The sequence below is a fragment of the Stegodyphus dumicola genome, chromosome 2 (assembly GCF_044657685.1).
Source record: "Stegodyphus dumicola isolate Sdum_Otavi_A_Nest chromosome 2, ASM4465768v1".
NCBI lineage: Eukaryota > Metazoa > Arthropoda > Arachnida > Araneae > Eresidae > Stegodyphus > Stegodyphus dumicola.
Window position 1 is genome coordinate 270,200,281 of NC_140769.1, and position 26,290 is coordinate 270,226,570.

The 26,290-nt window shown below is 32.3% G+C and overlaps 1 pseudogene across 1 annotated transcript in view; it reads left to right on the plus strand.

Moving 5' to 3' along the window:
- Positions 1-26,290, plus strand: part of LOC118203532 (uncharacterized) — a 96,947-nt pseudogene that overhangs the window by 5,278 nt on the left and 65,379 nt on the right. The window contains exons 2-5 of the transcript XR_015039287.1: positions 5,510-5,691; positions 14,397-14,648; positions 16,505-16,687; positions 22,899-23,036. The product of XR_015039287.1 is annotated as an uncharacterized LOC118203532 (transcript). The remainder of the gene's footprint in view (positions 1-5,509; positions 5,692-14,396; positions 14,649-16,504; positions 16,688-22,898; positions 23,037-26,290) is intronic.

Consider the following 26,290-nt stretch of genomic DNA (forward strand, 5'->3'; position numbering starts at 1 on the left):
CTTATACCGTCCGTTATTAAACGCGCTCGCGAAAACGTATTCTACGCTTGCGCAGACGCATATGCAAGTCGTAAAGGTCTTGCGCGCATGCGTAAATGCCTATGCGCATGCGTCAATGCGGCGCATGCGCAGAAAGATTTTAGCTTTGAGGTCCGGATTATAGATCATTCCGGATTATGGGTGTCCGAATTAACGACTTTTGACTGTATTACCTATTGGTAACTATAAAAATATTTGTAAAAAAACTATAATTTGAATATTATTTTTAATTAATTAAAAATTTTACTTAAAAAATTATGATTTTCTTTCACGGCCATATTTTTTATACAAGTGAATACTTTGCAATAGATTTGGATCATTCATTAGAATGTCGTGAAATTTCACGCATGAATTGGTCAAATTATATTTTACCCTTAATACGGATTTTAAAGTTTCAATGTTCAACTGCGTTTTTTCAACTGTCCATGTTTTATTGCTACTAGAAAAAACTCGTTCTGTTGCTGCAGTTGTTCCTGGAAGGGACAGCGCGTGTTCTACAATTTTCAAAATATTTTCATAAGGAATATTATTCTGTTTAAAATGAAGAAAATACTCCGTCCACTTTTTGTCTGTTTCCACATTTGCAGACAGCCAACATTTAATTTTTTCTTCAGTAATATATTTTTTTACCAATGACACCTCATCAAAATGATCGTTTTCGCAAATATTATTTTTCGGAAAATGGATTCTAATTGAAAAGATTTTTTCACATATTCCCATAAAATCTCCTTTTTTAATATTCGATTTCTGTACTTTCACAAAAATCCTTCAAACTTTTAACACACACAGTATATATATAAAAATTCGAATAAATTTTTGCAATGATATTTTCAAGATCCACTGGAAGTAAGTCAGATGCTGTAGAATGTGCGCTGCACAACTTACTCCAATAATTTTTTGGTTCAAATGTTCGTTAAGTTTCGTAAAAACGTTATTGATGCCTCCTCTAGCTTTTCCACCAAAATTTGTGCTAGTGTTATCCTCACAATAGGCAATAATATTATTGTTCAAATTATTCTTTTTTAAAATAGTTCTTATTGAATCAAAAATTATTTATGAAGTTTCACCCGGCAGTGAAACAAAATCTAATATTCTAATTTTAATTCTTGTTTCTGGATCAAAAAGTTAACAGTTGTGGGAAATAATTATAAATCTTTCTGGTTAAAAGCATCATAATATATGGATATAAATGTACATTTAATCTTAATTCTTTCTGCAATTGTGAAAACGAATATGGTGGAAAACATTACAAATAATTACTTCGGTTTTTGTCCTTGCACATGTAGATTTTTTGTCGTACAATGTCATTTGCGATGTACAATCAATTGATCCGAAACTTTGATTGTGGTTTATGGTGTGGAAAGCAAATAGCCCTTTAGCTAACGCTAGCTGTTCCTCCGGTAATAATACATATTCCTTGACGAGATGTAACGACAATGATGAAACACCACCGAGTAAATCTAACTTGTTACATCGCCTAATTTAGTTTACTCTGCATGCATTTTATGCGTTTTTTTATTTGTGTATTTTTTATTTCTTTATGTTTACTATAATAATTAATAAATAATAGGTAATATATTTTTACAGTACATTTAAAATAAGAAATGCAGATGTTTTCTAAAAAGCAGGACATTTTTAAAAATCTGTGGGACGCAGGAGTCCTCCAAAAAGCCGGACTGTCCAGTCAAAATAGGGACGTGTGGTCATTTTAGTCAAGGAAAGATATTTTCTTTTTTTTTCTCTGTTCATGTTACGTGCCTTTCAGCTGATTCCCTAAGAAAGGGCTTTTATTATTCCAGTCTGATAAAAATGACCGTCAAAATATCGGCTCCTGGAGTACTTGATTTTTTTTTTTTTAACTTTTCAAATTTCCCCCCTTTTTTTTAAGCATAACAAATTTATTAGGGAGGCAGGAAAATTTTTTGCATTGGGGCCCAAGAGTTCTAATTATGCCACTGCGTAGACTAAAATAAATCCCTCAGATTTCTTTATTTTGTTTCTGTAATTTGAATATGTCATACTATTTTCAAATATTCTAAGAAAATTTTCTGTTATAGAAATTGGAATCATAAGGTATATAAAATTTTGATCACAATTAATGACATTTTAGCATATACTGGAAAAGTTTCTTACTTTCAGTATTTTGAGATTTTAATCTGTCTGCTGTTACTTGCCATTATTAGAAATGTAAATTATGCATGTAATTATACTGGAGTACATTGATAGGATGGAGATACAATGTAAATTATACTTGAGAAATAATAATAAATAATTTTCGTACTATTCCGTTTTGAGGAACGTAAAAAATTGCAGCGAAAATGTATGGGCAAAAGCACCAAATCTAGCAAACGCGCCCATTTAACAGCGCACCAAATCTAGCGTACGTGCTGATTTCAGATTGCGTAAGTTTATACAGATCTATATTTCTTTAGACGCCATTGAAATACTAGTTTAATTTTTAAATCCTTTTTTAATATCCTATGGATTTAACAATTTGGGAATTGCCAATGACGAAAAGTCGGCAATAGAATTTTGGGTAAAGTGCAGAATCACCCACGGCTTGACATGTTTTTAAGAATTGCACATACTCCGTATCCATGTGAACATCAACCTATTTTCACTTAAAAAAAATCCCAGAATTGCACAAAAATGGCACTGCGCACACCCTTGGCTTTATCTATGTACACATCGACCTATTTTCACTTAAAAAGTTAAAAATTTACAAAAATCCAATTGTTTTTACTTGTAAAAAGCGGAAATAAATACATGGGCGATTCTGCACTTTACCGAGAATTTTTTTCAAAGAAAAGGCATCATTCATTAGAGAAAATTATAGTTGAACAACCAACGGCATGAAATTATGCTTTAGCGATAACTCGGTAGCGAAATAGCGATGCAGTCATCCATTCAGTTATGTTTAGCAATTTTTATATAAATTATAATAATGATCTGAAATAGTTATTTACTCGTATGCTTCCATTCAGTCATGTTTAGCCCTTTTTATATAGATTATAATAATAAAAAAGTATTATATGAAATGAACCTTTCATCTAAATTAAAACATCAATCTTAGATAGTTATTTACTATTATACTTCCTTTCTTGCATTGGGGTTGCCGCAATTATTTTTGGCAGCACTGGCATCAACAATAGTTTGGCTATTGTTTACGGCCCTCAAAACCGAATGGTACCTAATTTTCTAATAATTTTTTTAAAGAAAATTCTTTCAGAGAGATTAAGTAGATGAGAAGAATGTTAGCCTTTTTGTTTAATGCAGATAATTCTAGTGGTTTCCTATACTCTTTTTTTTTTTTGGGAAAGGGGTAATCATATGAGTTCTTTTCTATTTTGCTGTAAATATTTAAATATATTGTGTTATAAATATATATATAAATAATTCTTGAAATAACTTAAATTTCTGGAGGAAAGAAAATATGAAGATTTTCCATAAATATTTTAGCCCTTGAAATTATTAATCATATACTTGTAAATCAATTTTTATAGTCAGCCTTTAAAAGTTAATAGTAGTACATTGTAATTATCTGCATCCCGGGTTTCAATGTTAAATTGAGCTGCCTGGTTTTTAGCTTAATTTCAAGATTATAGGAGCTAATAACCAACACATGCATGTAGTATTAAAGTGCACATGAATTTACATATTTTATGTTTAATCATTATTTAACTGTACATTATCCACTAATTGTAATTGTGTAAATATTGGTCATATAAAATTTTGACTTTTTTTTACTTCAGTGCTTTTAAAATAAATTTCACCTTTTTATAATTATTTATAAAATTAATAGTTTTGTGATTATCCAAAGGTTAGTTAAACATTTTTCACAAATTCCCGAAGTTGCCAATGCATGGTGACAATGAGTGACAGATAATCGAAAAGTCAATTTATGAAGACAGTAATCTATTGGCAATATGGTGTTTATTCTTATTATGTAACTTAAAGAGAATTAATTTCTTTAAAAACAAGCAGATTGTTGAAAAAGTCGGTACTATTCCGTTTTGAGGACCGTAAAAAATTGCAGCGAAAATATATGCGCAAAAGCGCCAAATCTAGCAAACGCGTCCATTTAACAGCGTGCCAAATCTAGCGTACCCGCTGATTTCAGATTGCGTAAGTTTATATAGTTTTATATTTCTTAAGACGCCATTGAAATACTAGTTTAATTTTTAAATCCTTTTTTTTAATTTTAAATCCTTTTTTAATATCCTATGGATTTAACAATTTGGGAATTGCCCATGACGAAAAGTCGGCAATAGAATTTTGGGCAAAGTGCAGAATCACCCACTGTTTGACGTGTTTTTAAGAATTGCACATACTCGGTATCCATGTATACATCAACCTATTTTCACTTAAAAAAAACATCCCAGAATTGCACAAAAATGGCATTGTGCATTCCCTTGACTTTATCCATGCACACATCGACCTATTTGCACTTGAAATGTCAAAGAAAATTGACAAAAATCCAATTGTTTTTAGCCTTGTAAAAAGCGGCAAACAAATAAGTGGGCGATTCTGCACTTTAACGAGAATATTTTCAAAGAAAAGGCATCATTCATCATAGAGAATTACGTTTGAACAACCAACGAGATGAAATTATGCTTTAGCGATAAGTCGGTAGCGAAATAGCGATGCAGACATTCATTCAGTTATTTTAGCAATTCTTATATAAATTATAAATAAATTATAATTATGATCTGAAATAGTTATTTACTCTTTTTCTTCCATTCAGTCATGTTTAGCCTTTTTTATATAAATTATAATAATAAAAAGTATTATATAAAATTAACCTTTCATTCTAAATTAAAACATCAATCTTAGATAGTTATTTACTATTATACTTCCTTTCTTGCCGCAATTATTTTTGGCAGCTTTGGCATCAACAATAGTTTGGCGATTTTTTACGGCCCTCGAAACCGAATAGTACCAAAAAGTCTTTACTTTTAACAGTATAGGCAGGAAAATAGTACAGATTCTGTGCTAGTTTTTTTTAATAATGTAAAAGTTGCACTTACTTTTTAAATTTTATTTCTTCTTATTTTTTATGCTTTTTCAGTTTTTCAATATTAAGCTGTGTATTCAATTTCCGTAAAAGTTTCATTTTTAAATGCATAATGATTATTTTACTGCAAGCGGTTGGAAGCATGTTGAAATAAATTCAAGAATAATTCATGCTATTTTAATCATCAATTTAAGATTTTTTATTTGTTTCTGTTGTAATGTATTGCTGGGTACTCTTCTGTTATCGGCACTGGATTCAAATATGTATGCATATATGCATGTATATGCATATATGTGTACTTACATGAACACCTACATCCATCCATCCATACATATATGTATACAGACATATCTGAATCCATTTTCTGATAACAGAAGAGTACCTGCAAATGTTTAATTATAGATGCTAAAAATTAAAATATTTACAATTTAAAAAAGTGCATTTGGTTTTATTCAGAAATGTCTTCAGATAAATGCAGTAATTTGAATCAAGCTCAGTTAGAAGAATTTACAGATTTGCAGAATCGTGGAAAGAAATTTGCAGCTGAAGGGAAACTTTATGATGCTTTGCATTTATTTGAACTAGCTAGACAAATATGTGAAACTCCAAAAGTATTACTAAGGATAAAAAAACTGAAGGTATGGCATAACTTGTTTTTATACTTATTGTAATGTAAATTTTTAATGACCAAATTTCACATGAATTTGGGTGTATAAGAAAAACTTATCAGTTAGACAAGTTATCTCCAAACTTCATTACAAATTCAGTACAGTCCCACAAAAATGTGAGCGACCCCCCCCCCAAAAAACAGTTTCACAATCCTAGTCAGGGGACTGTTCTTTTGTTATATGCTGTCAATTCAAAATATTTATCCACCTTACAACCTGTAATGGAGTTGTGACCCATACTTTGAATACCACTGAGTTAGATCATATATTGTATAGCAGTGTTTCTGAAAATTTCAGCCTCGTGACATACATATAGTTCTGGTTAATCGGGACCCACTAGTTGAGAGGAAAAAAAGGAGATTCATAGCAGAAAATAATGCAATAAGAAACTAGTAAAAGATTCATTTATGACTGATTGAAAATTACAGATTAATTCAAAATGAGAAATCTAACTCTCTCTATGTATATGTGTTAAAAAAGAGAATAAGATGTAGTATTGTTGTTAAGCTTAGAATCTTCATCCATATTTAAGAGGAAGAATACTGAAAATGCTGATCCACAATGAATAAGAAATTTGACAGTCAATGCAGTTTTAAGTTCACTTTTATTTAAATCCATTTAGAGCCATAGTTCACTTGGCACTCTAATCATGGCTATCTTCAGAACATTTACAATTTTTAATACAATTGTGACAGAAACAGATCACAGAGGGTGAAGCTAAAACTGTATTTATCCAATATGGCAGTCTGTTAAGAGAAAGGTTTTGTTTTTAAGTTGGAAAGGTTTCAGTTTTCAGAGTTTAAGTTCCGAAATAAGTATGCCATCAGCATTGCACAGGCCATGCAAGATAGATTGATCTAGAAATGATGTAATCCATAGAATTTTTAGAATGCATTTTTAGAATGGAGAGGAAGAATTAAGGGTTACCATTAATCTAAATTATAATTCTGATTTACGTATTTTTATCTTGTATATATTATATGTCTATAATAGGCAGACTCGGATGTATGATGTAAAAAAGTTGATTGTGTTGTTGAGATCCATGATGAAGAGCAGACTTGGCAGCTTAGTTAGATTAAGTATTCAGTTTTATTTCAATTGACATTCGGGGCCACAGTTCACTTGGCAGTCTAATCGTGCCTAATTCAACACATTTACATTTTTTTATACTATTGTGCTAAGAAGAATAAAGCAGCAAGCAATGGTCCATATAAGCCAAAATGCAAAACACATCAGCATAGTGCGATACTTACAGTGGATGGACAAAAATATGGAAACACCTTATGAAATGCATGTTTGAAAAGAAAGATTGATTTTAATGAAATATGTAGGTGGCGCTGGCGTTTTTGACTACTGACGCCACCTATACAACTTCGTAAATGTGCTAAACAGTTCAGTTGTTGTCGGAGTACTGTTATGTGAGGTTGTCATTGCATTATGTCAGAGTTAACAGACTTCGAACGTGGGCAAATTGTTGGAGCACGTATGGTAGGTGCTTCCGTAAGCAAGGTAGTCGAGGTGTTTAGTGTTTCAAGAGGTACTGTATCGAAGATTTATTCCGCATATTTGAAAAGCGGAAAAACATCATCTGCTAAATCACAGCGCGGACGAAAGTGTGTCCTGAGTGATCGTGACAGACGATCATTAAGGGCAATTGTGACGAAAAATAAGACCACAGCTGCAAAAGTTACTGTTGAAATGAATGTTGTGTTTACCGAACCCTGTGAGTACCAAAACAATTAGAAGGGGTCTTCATAAACAGGGAATTGCTGGCCGTGCTGCAATTGAGAAGCCACTCACCAGTGATGCTAATGCCCGTAACAGGAAACAGTGGTGTTTAAGTCATAAAGCCTGAACTATAGAGCAGTGGAAGTAAGTAATATGGTCTGATGAGTCTTCTTTCACATTGTTTCCCACTTCTGGCTGAGTTTACGTCTGGAGAATGCCATCTCAAGCCTATAATACAGACTGCTTGTTGCCAAGAGTGAAACATGGCGGGGTTTCTATTATGGTTTGGGCAGCCATATCGTGGTTCTCTGCTAGCCCCATGATAACTGTGTCAGGGCACATGACTGCCAAGACTTATGTGAACATTTTGGCCGATCAAGTTCATCCTATGCTACAAACTTTATTTCCCGATGGTGATGGTATCTTTCAAGACGACAAAGCCCCTGTTCACACAGCTCACATTGTCCAGGACTGGTTTTTCTGAGCACGAGGATGAGTTGTCCCATCTCCCCTGGCCACCACAGTCACCAGACCTGAATATTATCGAACCTTTGTGGTCTACATTGGAACGGAAAGTGCGTTCTCATTATCCACCGCCAACATCATTATCTGAACTTGCCACCGTTTTGCAGGAAGAATGGTATAATATTCCCTTGGCAAACATACAGGAACTGTATTTATCCATTCGAGAAGACTGCAAGCTGTTTTGGATGCCAACGGGTGTCGTACACCATATTAAGCAAAGAAACATGTTTTTTTAAAGGTGTTTCCATATTTTTGTCCAACCCCTGTATTTCGCTGTTGAAGTAAACTCCATTGATGGAACACAGCAATGACTTTATTTAACACTAATTTTACAAGATGAAAGGTACACTCAGAAAAAAAAAGTGACATGCAAACAAGAAGAGAAAAGATATTATAACTTTTTAAACATAAATTAATTACATTCTTTGTACGAGAACCTCATGGGGCTCTCAAGCCTGCATTTCATACATTGCCAGTAACATATACATTATTCTTCATCTATTTCAATTGTACAAGATTTTACCAACAGTATTTAAAGCTGTTACTGTAGTTATCTGATATGGAAACGTATTAGGAGAAAGGTTTCGGTTTAAGTTCTGAATTGGCTACATCACCATCAATGTCATAGGATAGGATTAATCTAAAAATTTTGCATATTGTGATAATTTTGTAGATCTACAAAATTTTCACTGCAAATTATCCACAAGTCATTATCTGCAACGATTTGAGGCTTTCAAGATAGTAATATTCTTGGATCAGTGGAAGAGGAAACACTTGTTACTTTTTAATCATGGCTGAGATGATTACAGATGTTACTAGCATACAGATGTAAAATGGATGAAATTTGAATATCAAAAGTAGTAGTAGGCTTGTCATGTAATTTTATCTGGGATCGGATTCAGAAATGTGTGAATATATGCGTATGTATACATATTTATATGCACATATATGTATACATGCATATGCATTCGTGCTTACATATCTACATGCATACATACATGTCTGAATCCGATCCTGATAATAGAACTTTATCCATTTCCTGCCTTCTCCATGTGTTTATTCAGGACAAATTAGCATTCTCCTCTTTCTATATATTTATTTCTTAGATTTTTTCTGTGAATTTGTAACTTTATTTTATTTTGGGTTGTTGTATTTGTTAATTTTGTTTTTTTGTTTTTACTTAACTCTTGTGTAATATTTTGTGGTGCACAAGAAGCTTAACTATTCTTTAAAAAACAAAGTTCCATCATTTTAATAAGGAGGCCATAGTGAATCTCATCAAAAGCCATTTCAGTGTCAAAGCAGATGCCTGCAACTGTTTCTTTTTTGTTAAAAGCATTGCCGATATATTCTATTAAAAAGGGATTTGTTGGGTGGTGGAGAAACCTTTCTAAAATCACCTGGCAATCAGGTAGATTCTTCATGGAATGAATACCTGGCATCTGCATTACTAAAGAGGTTTTCCAAAATTTAATAATTTGTGCATTTTCCTCTCATAACTTATTAACTAGTGCAGTTTCCTTATTGGTAAGCTGTTCGCTGTTATGTTTCTTTTAGAGTTCTTATAGTTGAGCAGTGTTTTAATGAGCAGAAAGGGTATGCTGTGTGTACTGCACATGTTAGCAAATAGGTATTTATAGCGTTGAATCCTTGGTTAAATCTTTTACTACAGTTGGACAAGAATTTACCACACTGCAGAATTAAGGGTACATAATGTGGATTAGTTTTCAGATATGACACTTTTTAGATTCCTGGAAGGCAATATAGCAAAATTAAAATGAGGAGTTAGAAAGATTGAGGCTAAATTGAAATTAGTAATTTTCTTTCATAATTTTATATCTTAAATACATGTTCAATACAAAGTCTGAAATCAGAACATCCAATCCGAACCACCCACCCATGATCTTACTTACTAACTGATTAAAAAAAAAAATCTTCTCTGTTACTAAATTTAGGTATGGAGAATATAGTATCTAACAAAAGGAAGTTTGAATTGACATAATGCATTTTGAATTTACAGCATGCTTCTGAGATTCCTACCTGCTACTTTCAAACACCTACTCATTAGGAAGTCACAAGGTAGCAAGTGACAGTACGCTGATTGACGTTGTATTGATGTTGGTTAGCTTTATACTTTCAGTTCCTGAATGGTTGTTGGGAGGAGGGTGTGGTCTTGACCTCTAGGTCTTAGTTCTTTCAACTGGATCTCAATTACAGTAAGAATGCACAGTTACATAGGCAGATGGCCCACCAACGACCGAGTTGTAAAGTCCCTGAACACTGGTAGTTAGGTCTGAGGTTCGAATCCCATAAACGGGCTGGTTGCATGGGCGACTTTGTGTTTTCCCCCATGTGTGATGTGTTTATACGAGCCTGTTTCCCTTTGAAAGTCCTCCACGAAGGTATACCTCCATTCCATGTAGTGCCTTAAGGTGGAACATGTAAATACACTTCTCAAAAGTAAAATTCCGACACCAAGAAAGAATGCTCGTAGCGTCATACGAATTGCAGGATTGAGAAATGTGAGATGGATATGCAAATGATTAAAAAAACAGACATATAAAATCATTACAAACCAATTTATTCAGTGTCTAATGTGCCCACCTCAGACAGCGATACAGGCCACAATCCAGCGAAGTATGCCATCAGTGAGTTCATTGATGGTTGCCCGAGGTAGGTCACGTCTACAGACATCCCACAAGTATTCGATGGGATTCAGATCTGGAGAGGCTGCTGGCCAGGGTAGGATGTCAAATCCTGTCAGGCTGTTAAGAGTACGACATGCGACATGTGGCTTGGCATTGTCTTGCTGGAATACCATTTTGGGTGTGCCCTGCAACCAGGGCAGAACAACATGCTCCATAACTTGCGTGATGTAATGGTCCAATGTCAATCTGCCGTTAATGTGTACCAGGGGCATCTTGTGATCAAACATTATGCCACTCAAACCATAATGCCTGGTGCGGGACCAGTGTGACACTTGCCAAAATGGGCTGTTCCGTAGCATTCTCTGGGTCGCTGCCATATCCGTCAACAGCCATCATTCCTCCACAGACAGAAACGAGATTCATCTGTGGACAAAACCCAATGCCATTTGATGGTCCATGCACTATGACACTGGCATAGTGCGTGGTCTTGCGTGCTTTTGTTTTGTGTTCAGCATTCAATGGTATCCCTATGGCTGATACCTATGAACGTAAGTGTACTTCATGCAATATATTTTGGGTGGACACAGATTCACTTGCTCCTAGAGGCAACCAGCTTCGGATGTTACGTAATGCAGAGAAAGGATCTCTAATATTTGACTGCCGGATACGCCGGTCTGTTCAATCTGACATAGCGCCTGAGCGCACTACTTCCTCTTTGATGTGCACGTACACTTTCCTGAAACCATTGTGTGACACAACGTTGGATGGTACTCAGGTTGTGCCCAACACGAGGGGCTGTTGTGCGCAGCGACAAACCAAGTTCATGGTGTGTGTTGTGGTGTATTTAATTATGGCAAAGCACACTAGGGCTATCTGCCTAAGAGGGAGGGATGCCTTTCGTGGAGGACTTTCTAAGGGAAACTGGCTCGTATACACGTTACACATGGGGAAAACCACGAAAACACCCATGCAGCCGGTCCGTTCGCGGGATTTGAACCTCGGACCGAACTACCAGTGTTCAGCGACTTTACCGCTCGGCCGCTGGTGGGCCCCAAGTTCATGGAGTTTGATAATAGGGTCATGTTCCCCTGTCGATAACTGATTGTATAGAGCTCGTTGACATCTCAGATGCATTTTCTATGCTTCTTCTAAAGTCTCCAATGCTCCGTAAACTCTGAGATGCTGTTTATGAGAAGGGAAAGTGGCTGACCTTTAAAGCTTGCATGTGTGTACCACGTGATCCAATGCGTGCACAACTTTTATCATTTGCATATCCACCTCACAACTTTCGCTCCTGCAGTTTGTATGATGGTACACGCATTCTTTCTTTGTGTTGCAATTTCAGGAGTGTAATAATAATACATAGGCAGATAGGTGGGCAGACAATTAGCTGCACATTTATATGAACAGAATAAAGAATAAATAAAATAAAGAGGTAAATAGACCAAGAGATAGATAGGTAGATAAGTTGTTGGCGCTACTAAATAGAATACACTGTCTGACATTAATTTATTATTTACAACATCTCTCTCTCTTTTTTTTTAAGCCATTACCTCTCATACATTTGTTTTTCAAACTCAGATTTAGAATTTCTTTTTAGAGTTGCTAAAATTAAATAGGAAATACCATGCTGCCAAAAAATCTATTTTCCTTTAAAAATTATTAAATTAATAGATAACTTGCATTTATCCCATGAATAGAAGTAACATGGAAATTATAAAAATGATTTCACAGCACATTTTATAAAATATAAGTAGACTCATCCTTCTGGTTTTTTTCAGTCGCTATGCCACTTCTTCCCACAAGTCTTTCTTCTCTCACGAAGAAAAAGTTCTTGAAAGAGTTTGCACTTGGAAGAAATTTTACTGTGGGTTGAAATTTGTTATTTGACGTAAGGAACACATGAGGCCCAGTGTTTCCATGTCTATGTGTCATCTTGCTAGATCTAAACTCATGATCTAAAATCTGGAAATTTCTAAAATCCACAATCACTGAAGTATCCCGATGGTTCCAGATCTTCGACCTTATGCTATAAATATATTTAGAATTTCTTTGCAACCTGCTAAAAACTGTTTTCTGAATCATGCTTTAGAAATGGCAGTAATTGTAATTCATTTGATTTTATATAGGTATACCGACCCTATTTATTAATGTACATCAGTATGGTGTAAATATTTTTAATAATTAAGTTTTTATTAGTGACAGTTGTAATAGTAAGAAAAAAGCATAGGCAAAGGACACTGTGCTTTAAATGATTTTTGCTGAATTATATCCTAAATATCTTGGTTAGTTTTCTACTTTCATATTAGTTACATTACCACATTTAAATTAGGCAACTTTGAAGAAAGGAAAAGAGATAATTGTAGATCCTTTCCTGTGCTGGATATATTGTTACGTACTAAGCATGCTTTCTTGAAATCTACTTAATGTTATGTAACATGCAATTTTTTATATATTACTTCAAGGTCAGCTAACTGTTAGATATGTCAAAAATCAAAAGTTTAGAGTAATTTTAAATAGAATGAGATATAATAATGATATGTTTTAAATGCATTGCTATTGTGACTATAACCATATAGTCTTTTCTGACTAGGGTATGATAAGAACATTTGTGGTTTATTAGAATAGTTACTGAGCAAGCCCCATTACAATTACAGTTAGATGCATAATATAATTCATTCTAGTAAATGAACACAGTAGTTTATTTGGGAGAAAGATTTTAGATAAATTTCAGAAGAGGAAAGGGTACTTTTTTGATTATGAGTACTCCTACTGAAAAGCCACTGAAAGATTTTGATGAGGTTTCACCAAGTCACCAAAATGTATTTATGTGGCAGCCCATAATGTTGCCCAAAAGTGTTTATGTGGCAGTCCATTTATGTGTGTAATGTCTCTTCCAGACATTTTTATCAGTGTGACTACAGATAATGATTCTTCTTGTTGGAATTTCAGCGTTTTAGCACAGTAATGAGCTGCTCACTGCAGTTTTTGTCATTTTGGTGACATCTTGGACTTAGCTTTCTTCACGCATAGAGCATAATTTTTCTAGCTTAAAGGCACCATGCACCTTTCTTTTTCCTTCTTATTTTAGAACTTTGGTGCCAAGATAATGTGCAATTCTAGGATTTTTTTTTAGGTGTGTGTGTGAAAATATACTGCTGCATACATGGGAAAAGCAGCAGTGCAAAGAAACTGAAAAGTGTGAATTGTCTTATATGAAAATAGAAGAATATGAAAAACAGGAAGCAGAGGATGCATTATTGAAATAGATATAAAGACATCCAAACAAACATTTCTGTCTTGGAGGTATGGATAATCAGAAAGTAGCAGGAAAACAAAATGCTTTCTTTGCTTATTTGGGATAACATGTCCTTAATTCGGATACCCATTAATTTGAAAAGTAACCTTATAATATGTTTTTGGTGTCTTTGGACTTAAAATAATACAGTACTTAAAGCTAAACACATTTGGCTCCCAATTATGCAAGGTAATATCAGAGATGGTATCCAAGGTTAACACAAAATTATGCTTACTCCAAGGGCATTCACATTACTGTAATGGGAATTTTTTTAAATTATATGTCAATTACACCTTGACGTCTTAGTGCTGCATTTTTTTTTTTTGGCATTGATTAAAACATAAATCAAATCTAAATTACAATGTGCTTTTTTATTATGTAAAATTTATTGTTTTGTTAATTAAATTTAATATTTTCATTATTTTATTTAGTTTGAAGATTGTTTAATATATTGAAGCTTTTTGAATATTTTATAGGATGCTATTAAACAAAATAACATGAAAGAGGCAAGCTATACTGTAGTTACTAAAAATCAAGTTTTAAGTGATGTGTCTCGCACTTCTCATAATGAGAAATTTGAAAGAAAATCTTACTGTAACTATTCAGGCAGATTATTCAAGGAGCCAAATGAGAGGCGATTTAATTATCCCAATACAAAGAAGTTATTTAAAGAGTCAAATGAAATGTATGGTTCTTTCAGTGTTCTTGGTGAAATTCAGAATATCAGAGTAAGTTAAATATTCTTTTCTGTTTAAATAGGGTATTGAATTATAAGTGTACATTCCAAAGTGGGGTGCAATACTTATTTTCATTTAAAATCTGATGCTAATTTTGAACTTTGCTCTAACAGTCGTTTCATGTTGACAATTGAAAGCGTAGGAAAAGGGTCAGAAGTTTTGGTTCTCAAAAAAGTTATTCGCTATAACATACTTTGGGTTTTCATCCGCAGAGAACCCATTGGCGCCGTTGCATTTTTACTCGCCAAGCTCCGATGAGCCGAGCCGTAAACGTGGTTTTTAGTGTATGTAAATTCAAGTTAGCAGACAATGGTAGTAAAAATTCACAGATAATAAGTGTGTAGATGTAAAACTAACAGGTTAAACGTGATATACAAAAATAAATTTGTATTAAATTCAAGTTAGCTCAGAAAACAGTGTATTAAGCATAACGGGAAATAGAAATTCATTTAAAAAATAAAAATTAGTATTCTTATACTTACGTTTACGTTATACTTATATGTATTTTCTCTAATTCATATAGAATACTAATATTTCTTTTACAAGTGTCATTTTTCATTATTAAGTACTTGGCCTGTTGATTGATGTATTTCGGTAAGAGCCATGCCCATGTAATAAATTAATGAATGCATGACCTTTAATACATCCATTTTACATAGTTTTCAGTATTTTTTTTTTTTTTTCAAGTTACTTGCATACAGCTTAAAGCATTTTACGTTGCAACAAATACCTGTCCTTTTTCATGATATATTTCACAATACAAATAACCTTCAACAGTAATGAAATTTTCTTCAGTAGCATTGTTAAGTTAATAAAACTAGAACTTTATACATTTTAAAATTATTTTAGGATTTGGAAACCTCATGGTTCTGCGTGCTTACACAACTGTTAATAATTAAGAACATAACGTGAACAGCATGTTACAAATTAGCATTCACTCCTCCCGCCATATTTTCTTCCTTTGATCCCGAACTGATGAGCCGAGAACCGGCATCTTTCGACGAAAACTTCTTTAATTATGCGAAAATATTTCTATCTATTCGTTGTTAAAAAATTCAGAAAAAATAACAATAAATAAGAGAAAAATAATATAAATCTCCAAATGCGAACAACGACAACCTTCGCACAAGCGAATAGGATGAATTAGCTAGGTTACCAGGTTTGAACTATTATCGCCAAAGTTGGCGATGTTTACATTTACTGGGTTCTCTGCGGAAGTGCTTCCCATACTTTCATTGTAGCACTAAGTAAAATCATATGATGCAGGTTAATTTTCCTTTTATATTTCTTGCTAGGTAGAATTGCAAGTTTCTTCTTAATCTTAAAATTTAATAATTTAAAATTCTTAATCTTAAAATAATTTACTGTGTCTGATTTCATCAAATATGTGTTTATTCACTAATTTTATAGGAAATAGGATTATTATAATTACGGTAATAGCAGAATATAGGACTTTTTAATTTAAGCAATGTTAATATTTTGAAAAATGTTTGGTTTTTAAAAATTTAGCGATTTTGAGAGTTGAAAGGGCTGTTTTAAATTATCTAAACTATTATTTGAGGAATAATGGAAATATATGTATTTTTTAAGAATTAATTTTAAGAGAAGAACTTTGATTATAATTTTAGGAGAAAAGTCTTTTACAAGTTTTGCTAAATTCTTTTGCTCGCATTTTTTCTAAAATTCTGTCTTTACTATGTATTTGTATTCATAGATAATGGTTGAGTCAAGCATATAGTTATGATCAAAGCAATATTTTATTTTCATTCAATATATTCACTTTTTTATGTTTATTTTAGAATAAGACTATTATAAAACAAATGGTTTTCCTTTTTTGTCCCTTGCAGAAATCAGATAAACATATATCTAAAAGTGGTCAAGATTTAACACCAGAAAGTATAGTAAAGTTTAGAAAACTTAAGCAGACTGCAATTGAATTATCCCATATTGAAGCTTCTTTAGAAAACTGTAAAGCAACATTAAAGATGTACAGCTCCCCAAGGCTCAAAAAGTATGCTGAAGAAATTGAAGTAAGTTCCATAAAGATTATGTTAGAAAATGTCTAAATTAATTATGTAATTTAATTTATGAACTAATATTCATTAAGTTTGCAGTCATAAATTTAATATTCACAAGTAGCCTAACCTTGATTTAAAAGTATGGCTCAGACCCATTCAAATAGGTTTTTCCTTTTATTCCAGCATTCCCATATGAATTTGTGTAAACATCAAATTGCATATATCAAGTACTTTGGCACATATATCTTTCTATATTTTTTTTGAAGAAATCTTGATATTTTTTCTAATTTTGATAATTTAAATTTTTTTCTTGAAAAAGTTAATACTTTTTTGACAAATTTTCAAGAGAAAAGATGGTGTAGGGATATTCTACCATCTCTTCTTTTGAAAGAAAGCCTTTTTTGAATCTTTTTAAGTCTTACTGTTGAAGAAATTTGTGATGAACAGAGAGTGGATAGCAACTCATGTGATTCTTAAAAAGGTTGAGTGGAAGAAAAATGAGAGAAACTGAATTCTGAGACAAATTATGCTCTGCAATGCATTAGAAACACTTCATGTTTGGTATGGGGAATAATTTACATTACAAAATCTGAAATCTGGATGTCCAATATCCGGATTGATCTAATATTCAGATATCTGAACTCCCCTTCCCCCAAAAACTATAATAAAAAAAAGTCCTGACCTCCATTTAGTCTAGGAATAGGAATGGAAAATATAATGATAAAAAGAAGCAGTTGTGCTGTAACTGTTACCTTTCTCTGTACAAGCTAAAATTTCTGCTTGTCACTTGCTGGCTGGGAAAGTCGCAACATAAGCACAACAGTGTATTGATTGACATTGTGTTAATGTTAGCCAGGATCACACATTTGTCCCTTGTGTGGTTGTGAGAAGGGGTGGGGGACAGGGCCAGCACTATGCATTTTACCATCCAGTGTAATCTCTGCGGGTTCTGAATTCTGCTGTTTGATATCTCTCTAAATTTTATTGTCCAATGTCTCTCTTAAATAAAAAATATTCCAGCCCTAAATTCTGACACAGTATAACCGCATCAGTTACACTTGCTTTGGCACCAGCCCTGTTTGTGGGAAAGGAGGATGTAGCATTTTTCTATCTGACCTAGACAATAGGCGAAGTTCCAGTGTTGCCATGCTATACATGTCGTATTACTAGATTAAAACTAATGATCTAAAATTTGCAAATTGTTCAAAATTGGAATCACCAAAGTCCCAACAGTTCTGGATCTCAGACCTTGTACAATAACCTTCATGAAGCTATGGCCAAGTACTACTTTAAAATGTGAAGCAGAAGAAGTTTTCAGAAAAAAAAAAAAAAAAAAAAAAATTCATATACAGTACCCACCATTTATTAAACTCAGCTGCTTATTACATTCACATTTCCAGTAATTAAAACAAATGTATGCTAATCAGTAGGAAGACATTTCTAATAATTAAAACATATGTATACCAATCAGTAGGAAAACATCACTTATTAAACTCGTCTGCATAAAATATAAAACTTAAACTTGCACAAGACTGATTCTTCAGATCCAGAATAAACTGTATGTGGCTGATAAAGGCTATTTATAGTTATTTCATTTATCTTTCAGCTATGTAGTGCTTCAATAATATGGGTTTAGAAGAAATTTCTGTCAGTGTATTAAAACCAAGTCCTCCTGGGTGGTTGGGTAATCTTACCTAGTCCCTTGTCAGATACTGTTTGTAAATCTCTGCCCTGACTAGGGCTGAGAGCAGCAGAATACCTTTATTGTATGACTTACAAAAACAGTTCTCTAGAAATATTACAAACAAGTTTTTTGATTGTTAACGAATGAGTGTTTCTCAATATTAAAGAAAAGATTGTGCTAAAGTGAGCATTGGTTCCTTTTCTCGAATATAAGCAGAAAAGGGTTGGGAGTGCATACACATATTAAGTTTGCAGGGTGTTCTCAGAAAACTTCATGAAATGATTCCTTGCATTGTTATACATTATTAGTCTTTGATTCGAAAAGGGGGGCAGTCAATGTAAGCTGAAGAAAAAATAAACAAAAACATTGATTAAACTATTAATAACCATGAAATGGGAGATCAACTTGACAGATAAAGTGCAATCTTCTTGCTGTCTAATGGGAATTTTGATTTGAATAAATTACTGGAAGAAACATTTTTAATTTACTATATGCATGACTTGCAGCATGTTAAAAATGCTTAAATGGAATGGTTTAGGTCTGAAAGAAAAGGATAAATTGCTAAAAGATTATGATATGTTTTTTTAATGCAACCAAAGAGAAGCAGCATTTAAAATGGAAATTTTCCAAAGAGCATGCGCAATTTATTTAAACAAAGGAATAAAACTGATAAAGAAGTATTAAAAAATGCAGTCTCAAGCATGTGCAGAAGGAAGAGAAAACTGAGAGACATTGAAGCTGCTCTTCTAGAGTAGTTTAAAGCTATGAGATTAAAAAAGATTCTTATTTCTAGAGCTTCTTTGATAACAAAAACTGTAAAATTTGCTAAAATGTTTGGAGAAAATTTTGTCTCAACTGATGGATGGCTCACAAGATGGAAATAGTGAAATATTTGTTTATCAGAAACTACATGGAGAGAAACATTCAGCATTTTGGCATCAAAACATTTGGATCATCATTCGGCTTGGAACTGAACAAAAGACATTTTACCTGGGCTTATAAAGAAATATTAAGCCATGTGAAATTTATATCACAGCTGAAACTAGTCTGTTTTACAGAGCATACATTAATGCTTAGTGAAACAGCAGCTAGTTTTAAAAAATTAAAAGAACAAGTTACTCTGCTATTAACATGCAATGGGGATTCAACAACTTGGAAGACAGCATTGGTTATTGACAGAAGCAGAAAGCCTCATTCTTTAAAAGGAGTCAAAATTTTACATTTGGCTTATCATAATAGCAAGAATTCCTGGATGAAAAGCAGAATTTTTGCTGATTTCCATTTAAAATGTAACTACAAGCACTTCGAAGGCAATAACTAAATCCATATCTTTTTAGAGGTTATGCATATTATATTTAACACATGGGAAGCAGTCTCCCAAAACACAGAAATTTCTTTAGAATATGTGTTTTTTTATTTCGGAGAAGCAACAGAGGAAATGCAAGCTACTTCTTATATTTCAGACATCAAGGGTGGGAATTAGGAAGATTTGTTTTTTGGATATGTTGCTACTGACTGAGATAGCATGTGAAGGGACTGACTACAGTATTATAGAAAGTGTTAAAAGAGTTGCAGAAACTGAAACTGATGGTGAAATAGACATGAAAAAAATTGACTATATACCAACCTTAGCTAAATTGAGAAAACTACTGCAAACTCTTAAAGTCTTGAATTGAAAAATGTGGATATATATATATATATATATATATTAAAAAAAAATATCACCAGTTTTTATGAACTTGTGAATACTACTGAATGACTGTTGATGAACAATACGAAACAAATATGGATCAAGCAGTTCTTTGTAAAAGTTATCATCAAATATATAACTATAAATTTTTTTATAAAAAAAATTTTAAATAAATGTCATAGTTTCACAAATAGTTAATTTTAGCATTAATTTTTTATTAATAATTTAGGTATTAATTATTAAATTAACTGTTAGTTACTATCTCATAACTAAGTTCAGATTTCATACTGTTATTTTCAATATTGAAATTACTGTATATTAAACTGAGAAGCTTAATAAACTCAAATATGTTAGGAATTGAAGGGATTTTACTGACCAGCAGGTACTGTATTTTCTTTAAATATAAAACTTAAATAATTAATAACTTTTAAACATTATCATATAACATATGCTTAACATTCAAAAGGAGGAAGTCTAAAAGACTAAAAAATTTTCTGTAATTAATGATTTCTATTACTGAACAATAATTTATATCAGTCTCTTAATAATTGCTAAGTCATGATTAGCTGTGTTTAAATAAAGTATGTTTTGTTATTGATATATGGTCACATATGCAATTTTTTAAATAACTGGTCAAAATTCAAAGTCTGTTTTACTTCAAATAGAAATATTCAGTGCTTTCTAAGAAGCTCCAAAAAAGTATTGATGAAGCAACATATCATGCCAAAGTATTTATATGGCACCCATAATGCCAAAAAGTATTTAAGTGACAATCTAGATATGCATATAGCATATCCTCAGAGGGCTGGCTATCCAATTCTCAAGACATGTTTGCTAGTGTGATTGCAAATTATGATCCCTCTTATGGGAATTTCAGTCTTTTTGCAGAGCAGGTGAGTCTGTCCCTTCATAGATAGGTCAGGGTCCACTCCATCCTCAACAGCACTGTTCCTTTATAGGAGGCGATGGTGGCCCACCTATTAGGTGCCTCCATAATAAAGAGACCACCACATCTGACCTTGTACAGATTAATAGACTGTGTTACACTGTAACTGTTTACAGTCTGCCATTGGAAAAAAAAAGGTTTTGATGTAATGAAGCATAAACACTTTTTATGGGATGTCTTTATAAAATAATGTTTTCCATACGGTGCTAAAGCTATAGGATAACTGTAAATATTAATAAGCATGAGTATTCAAATTTAAGACGTGAAATTTAAGTATATAGTGCTTTTGGTAAAAGGTGAATTATTGGTACAAAATGTACAAATGTTGGGTATTAATTTATACAATTAATGGCAAAAGGAGATTTTCCCGCAGAATAATGTTGCTGATGAATCACGAAATACCCTTGCCCAGAGTACCTAGAGATTTGTAGCTGGAGATAGAAGATTTCAGAGATAGGGTAGTCATCCCTGGCGTTTGCAAATGTTGTGAAAGAGATGCAAAACAATGTTGCAGGTAATGGGTAACGTTTCCATTGTCATTTGTCTAAATGAGCATAAAACTTTTTGTGCTCCTTAACAAATTTATTTTTTCCATGTTACTACACACAAAACAGGACTCAGGTTATGCAAGTATATAGAAAAGACCATATGACATTGAGCAAAGCTTCTTTGCAATCTAAAGAAGTTATACCATTACTTAGTTGAAGAATAATGGTGCATATATTTCAAATATAGGTTCTCTTGGTCATCTATTATTGAAACATGGATATAGGACATAAATTTCATTCCTTTGTTACCATGTTTTTAGAGTTGGTAAAAAAACCTTGAGAAGGTAATTGAGACCAGTCTTGAATTAGATAAAAGATCTTAATTATCATGATCTAAAGAATCATAATTCTAAAAATATATCTTTATAGAACTGGTCAAGTCCTGAATCATATTCAGAATAAATTATAGTATTGTCATCGAAATTACTAGAAGAATAAAAAAAATCAGAAAAAGACACTCTTGACACCATTATAAACCAAGCTTGGTATTTATTCCAAGGGTTGGTAAAGTGCGTCCATCTATATGGCTCGGAAAAAGATGTTTTGGGATTTAAATATTCATATTGTATGCACTGAAAGCTAGGAATATTCCAGGAATTTGAAGTCTAGTTCATCATGCCCCATTGAAGCAAAATCAATGAGTTCAAGATAGGCTCATTCAATCCCAATGAAAGGCAAAATTGTAATGTGAGCATCATTTGTTTGTAGCATAAAGAGCCAAAATGGTCTTAACAACCTGAACTCATGCTGGTTGTTTAAATGCTACAGGCCAGGATCTCTGTTTATGATCATAAGATAGGAATTTTGGGTTTAATTTGAATCAGTACTTCTTAAACTATAAATTTGTCCATGTATCATTTATACTTTCTAATTGTACAAATCGTTTATATTAATGAAGTGTAAATTTGAGACATTATTTTGCTTTTTAAATGTGCAAAACTAAAGTCATCTGTAGGGTTGTTAAAGATATTTGGGATATTAACAAGCTTTAACTCATTTGCAGCTTATTACCTTTTTTGCATGTACAATTTATTTTTTCTCATAATTATCTTTATTGTAATCTCATATTTTAACGAACTTGTGTAAAATGAAGTTGAATTTTAAAAAAATCGAAAGTCAATTGAACTGCTAGTGATGAATGGCTAAATGGCAAAACACTGACATTTTCATTCTGGATATGTATTTCAATGAAAAAACATATTGGTTACTTGGATGATTTTTCCCACATGGGCATCTCTGTCTTAACATACTGCTGTCATGATTTGTCATAACTAAAGTAACCAATTTAAAATTTATATTAATGGTACTATTCTAATTGCTTTGCAAACTAAATGAGTATAATTTTTCTGTTTCAGTCTACAATTGCTAATTATTCTAGTGTATTAGAGAAATATAAAAATTTAACCGAGATTAACGAACAATCTTTGAATGAAGTGCAAAAAGCTGAATCACTTGAAAAACCAAAAATTTCAAAAGTGGTTAAAGACTTAGAGGTAATTTTTTTTCATATATAAACCTGTTTCTTATATATATTTACTCTAAAAAGATATTTAGATTTTTTTTACTATTATTTCTAAATGGTTGATTTCTTATTTGTGTACATTTAAACTCCAAATTTAATTGACAAAAATTTTAATTCATATAGAAGTAACTGAAATGGCAAAAAATCATTCCATAATTTTATTCAATGTCATTATAAATCTTTCAAATGTTGTTAAATCACATTAAAATGCTTTTTGGAGAAATGTGTGAAAAATATTAATAAAATTTCTCAAGGCAGAAATCCAAATAAATGATAAAGAATAGTTTCATGAAAATTGTGAATTTTCATTCTGCAAAAAATAACATTATAATGATAAGACAATACTAAAACAAAAGCATTCAGAGCAATATTTGGCAAAAATTACAGCAAAAATAATTGGTTAGGTTTATCACTGCATGTCTGAAAGTTGAGACATGTGACAGAATGACATTAAAGGAATAAACTGTTAAAAGCTATTTAATGTTGTAATTTTATTAATGTCTGAAGCAATATTGAAGAGAGAGTATTCCGGATGTAAAATCGTTTTTTAAACTTTTTTTTTAATTGGTATCTAGGAAAACAGTGGACAATTTTTGGTGCCAAAGTGATTTCTAATTTTAAGTCGTAAACCTTTTCTCTTTAATTTTTTTTTTTTTTTTTTTTTTTATAAAAAAGGCAATGGTTAGATCCATTTTAACTGAAAAGTAAAATCCATTTGTAACTAATAAATTCATGCTGTATATTATTTATACTATTTATTTATTTATTTACAAAAATTTTTTGTAATGTAATGTATGACTGGAACTTGTGTGAAAGGATCTTAACACAAACAGAAAATAACAAATTTTTGTACTACTTATTATTCAATAAATGATTTAAGAGTCAATAAATGATCTATAGTATTCATCCATCGATTGATTGGATGTTTATTTTTCAATAAATGCTCATAAGCATGACCATAATACAAATGTTATAGCATTCATGCATTAATTGTCATTTTGATGCTAGTCATCTTGCAAATAATAATAGCACCCCTCCAAAAAAGTATCACTACAAAATATCCTTAACAGAGTCAAGGGAAGTCTTATATACAAGATACTTCAAATGTTATTATACAAAATGCAGGCATGACAAATCCAGTGGTCATGACGCAGTAATCTTCTTTGAAAAGTTTATCATCTGTTAAAAGTAATGTTCAATTAGTTACACACCTTTGTGCGTGCTGAAACTATACTCCATCAGATAGCTATTGGAAAATTCTGCAGCAATTTTGGTAAGACCTTTTTCAAAAACAGGCATTAAGTTCTCTCCCAGTCTTTTTGATAAAAGATAAAGCCACCAAATATCATTATGATATCTCTGAAATATTAATAAAGTATTATTACTGGTCAGCACATGGTCACATAATGTGGATTCATATTTGCCCAAATTTGAGATGATGTGATTCAGTGTTGCATACTAAATATTCCATTGAACAGAAAAGTGGCTTTATCTGTGCTGAGAGCATGTCAATATGGCCTGTTCTGCTGCAGAAACCAGCAGGCATATTCAATGCAACAAACATAATTCTCAAATCTCAATGCGTGAATTTTCTACAAATGCTAGCTAGTTATTCTCCATGCAAAATTCTGCTTACCACGCATCTCGCCAATGGCCAGTGGTTAAGACTGCTGAACACTGCTAGTTCGACCTGACTTAAGTTTAAACCCATGTGAGCATGCCAGCTATGTGGATGGGTTTCGGAGTTTTCTGCATGCATAGCATGAATACGAGTCAGTTTTCCATCTGAAAGTCTTTCAAAAATGCACCCATTCTGTTAGACGGATAGCCCCTGTGGCTTCACTTTATTAAAATAACCTGAGACTGCTTTCCATACTTCCTGAAAAATTTCTTGTGTTTTGTTTCTGGACATACTTCAACCCTATATAGATCCAGTCTTGAAATTTAAGAATCCTTACAGTTTTACTGTCGACATTATAAGCTCTCATTTTACAAATCAAAAGTGCTCAAATATTTTATGGTATAATACTTGCTTAAAAAAAAAAAAAGAAAAAAAAAAAAAAATTGCGAAAATTATTCTGGGTGCAATCAAGCACACTACTTTTCTATTACCAACTCCATAAGTATGATACATATCTACTTTCTCAGCTTTTATCACCACAAGCAAAATCCACATTGCCTTTTAAAAATTTTCACTTATAAAAAGTAGTGGGAAGTGCTCTCTATTGTTTTCCTTCTTCAATTGCAGTCATGTATTGTGTTATGAAAAATATCTGTTTTGATGTACTACTTTACTGTCCTTTTAAGTTTGTTTCATGAATTTAAAAAGACCATACTAAGAAGCTGGTGAACTAAGACATAAATTTATATCCCAAAGTGGATAATTTTAAAATATATACTCCAAATCAGGTATTTTCTGTAAATCATGTGTAAGGCTGTAATTGAGATGTACTTGAATTTGTATCTGCAACCCTACAAGACAACTAGTGAGCTATTTCTGTTTCTGAAAATAGTACTACAGACTGAGACTTGCGAAGATTTGAACAATCTTCTTATTTAACTGAACTTTTAACTGGAAATGGCAAGCCTGTGCTACAAATAAACCACTACTTGTTGCAATGTAAATTAATCAGCAACAGATACTTAAATTTAAGTGTTGATAAAGGTAATCTAAGACTATACTGGCAGTAAACTAATCTATAAGCTAGCTCACCTATCTTTATCTTTTTTTTTTTTTTTTTTTTTTTTTTTTTTTTAAGTGTTAAAGCAATAAGGTGTGAGAGAATGAAAGACGAAAGCAATTACATTTGGATAGAACTGGCAAAAGTTTAACAGAGCTACACAAGTGCTAGAAGCTATGTCTCTGTCTAAGATCCAAAACCCTTAGCTTAATACACATAAAAGCTAATTTGCATTCTGGTAAGGAATATGGTATTAAGAAGTTAAAGATCAGAATAATAATAAATGATTAATTAACATAAGAACCTTATGCATGCATGACAAACACCCTGAAATTATATGAATATACAGTCAAAAGTCGTTAATCCGGACTCGTCGGGACTTCGGCGATTCCGGATTATCGATTTTTCTGGATTATAGATCATCAGTTTAAATCTGGTAAGATGGCATGCAGAAATTACAAAATTAAAAATATAAAACTGTAATTTACGAAATAAAGAACAATTATGATCTAAAGGGTATCGAAATTTACAAAAAGAAAAAGCT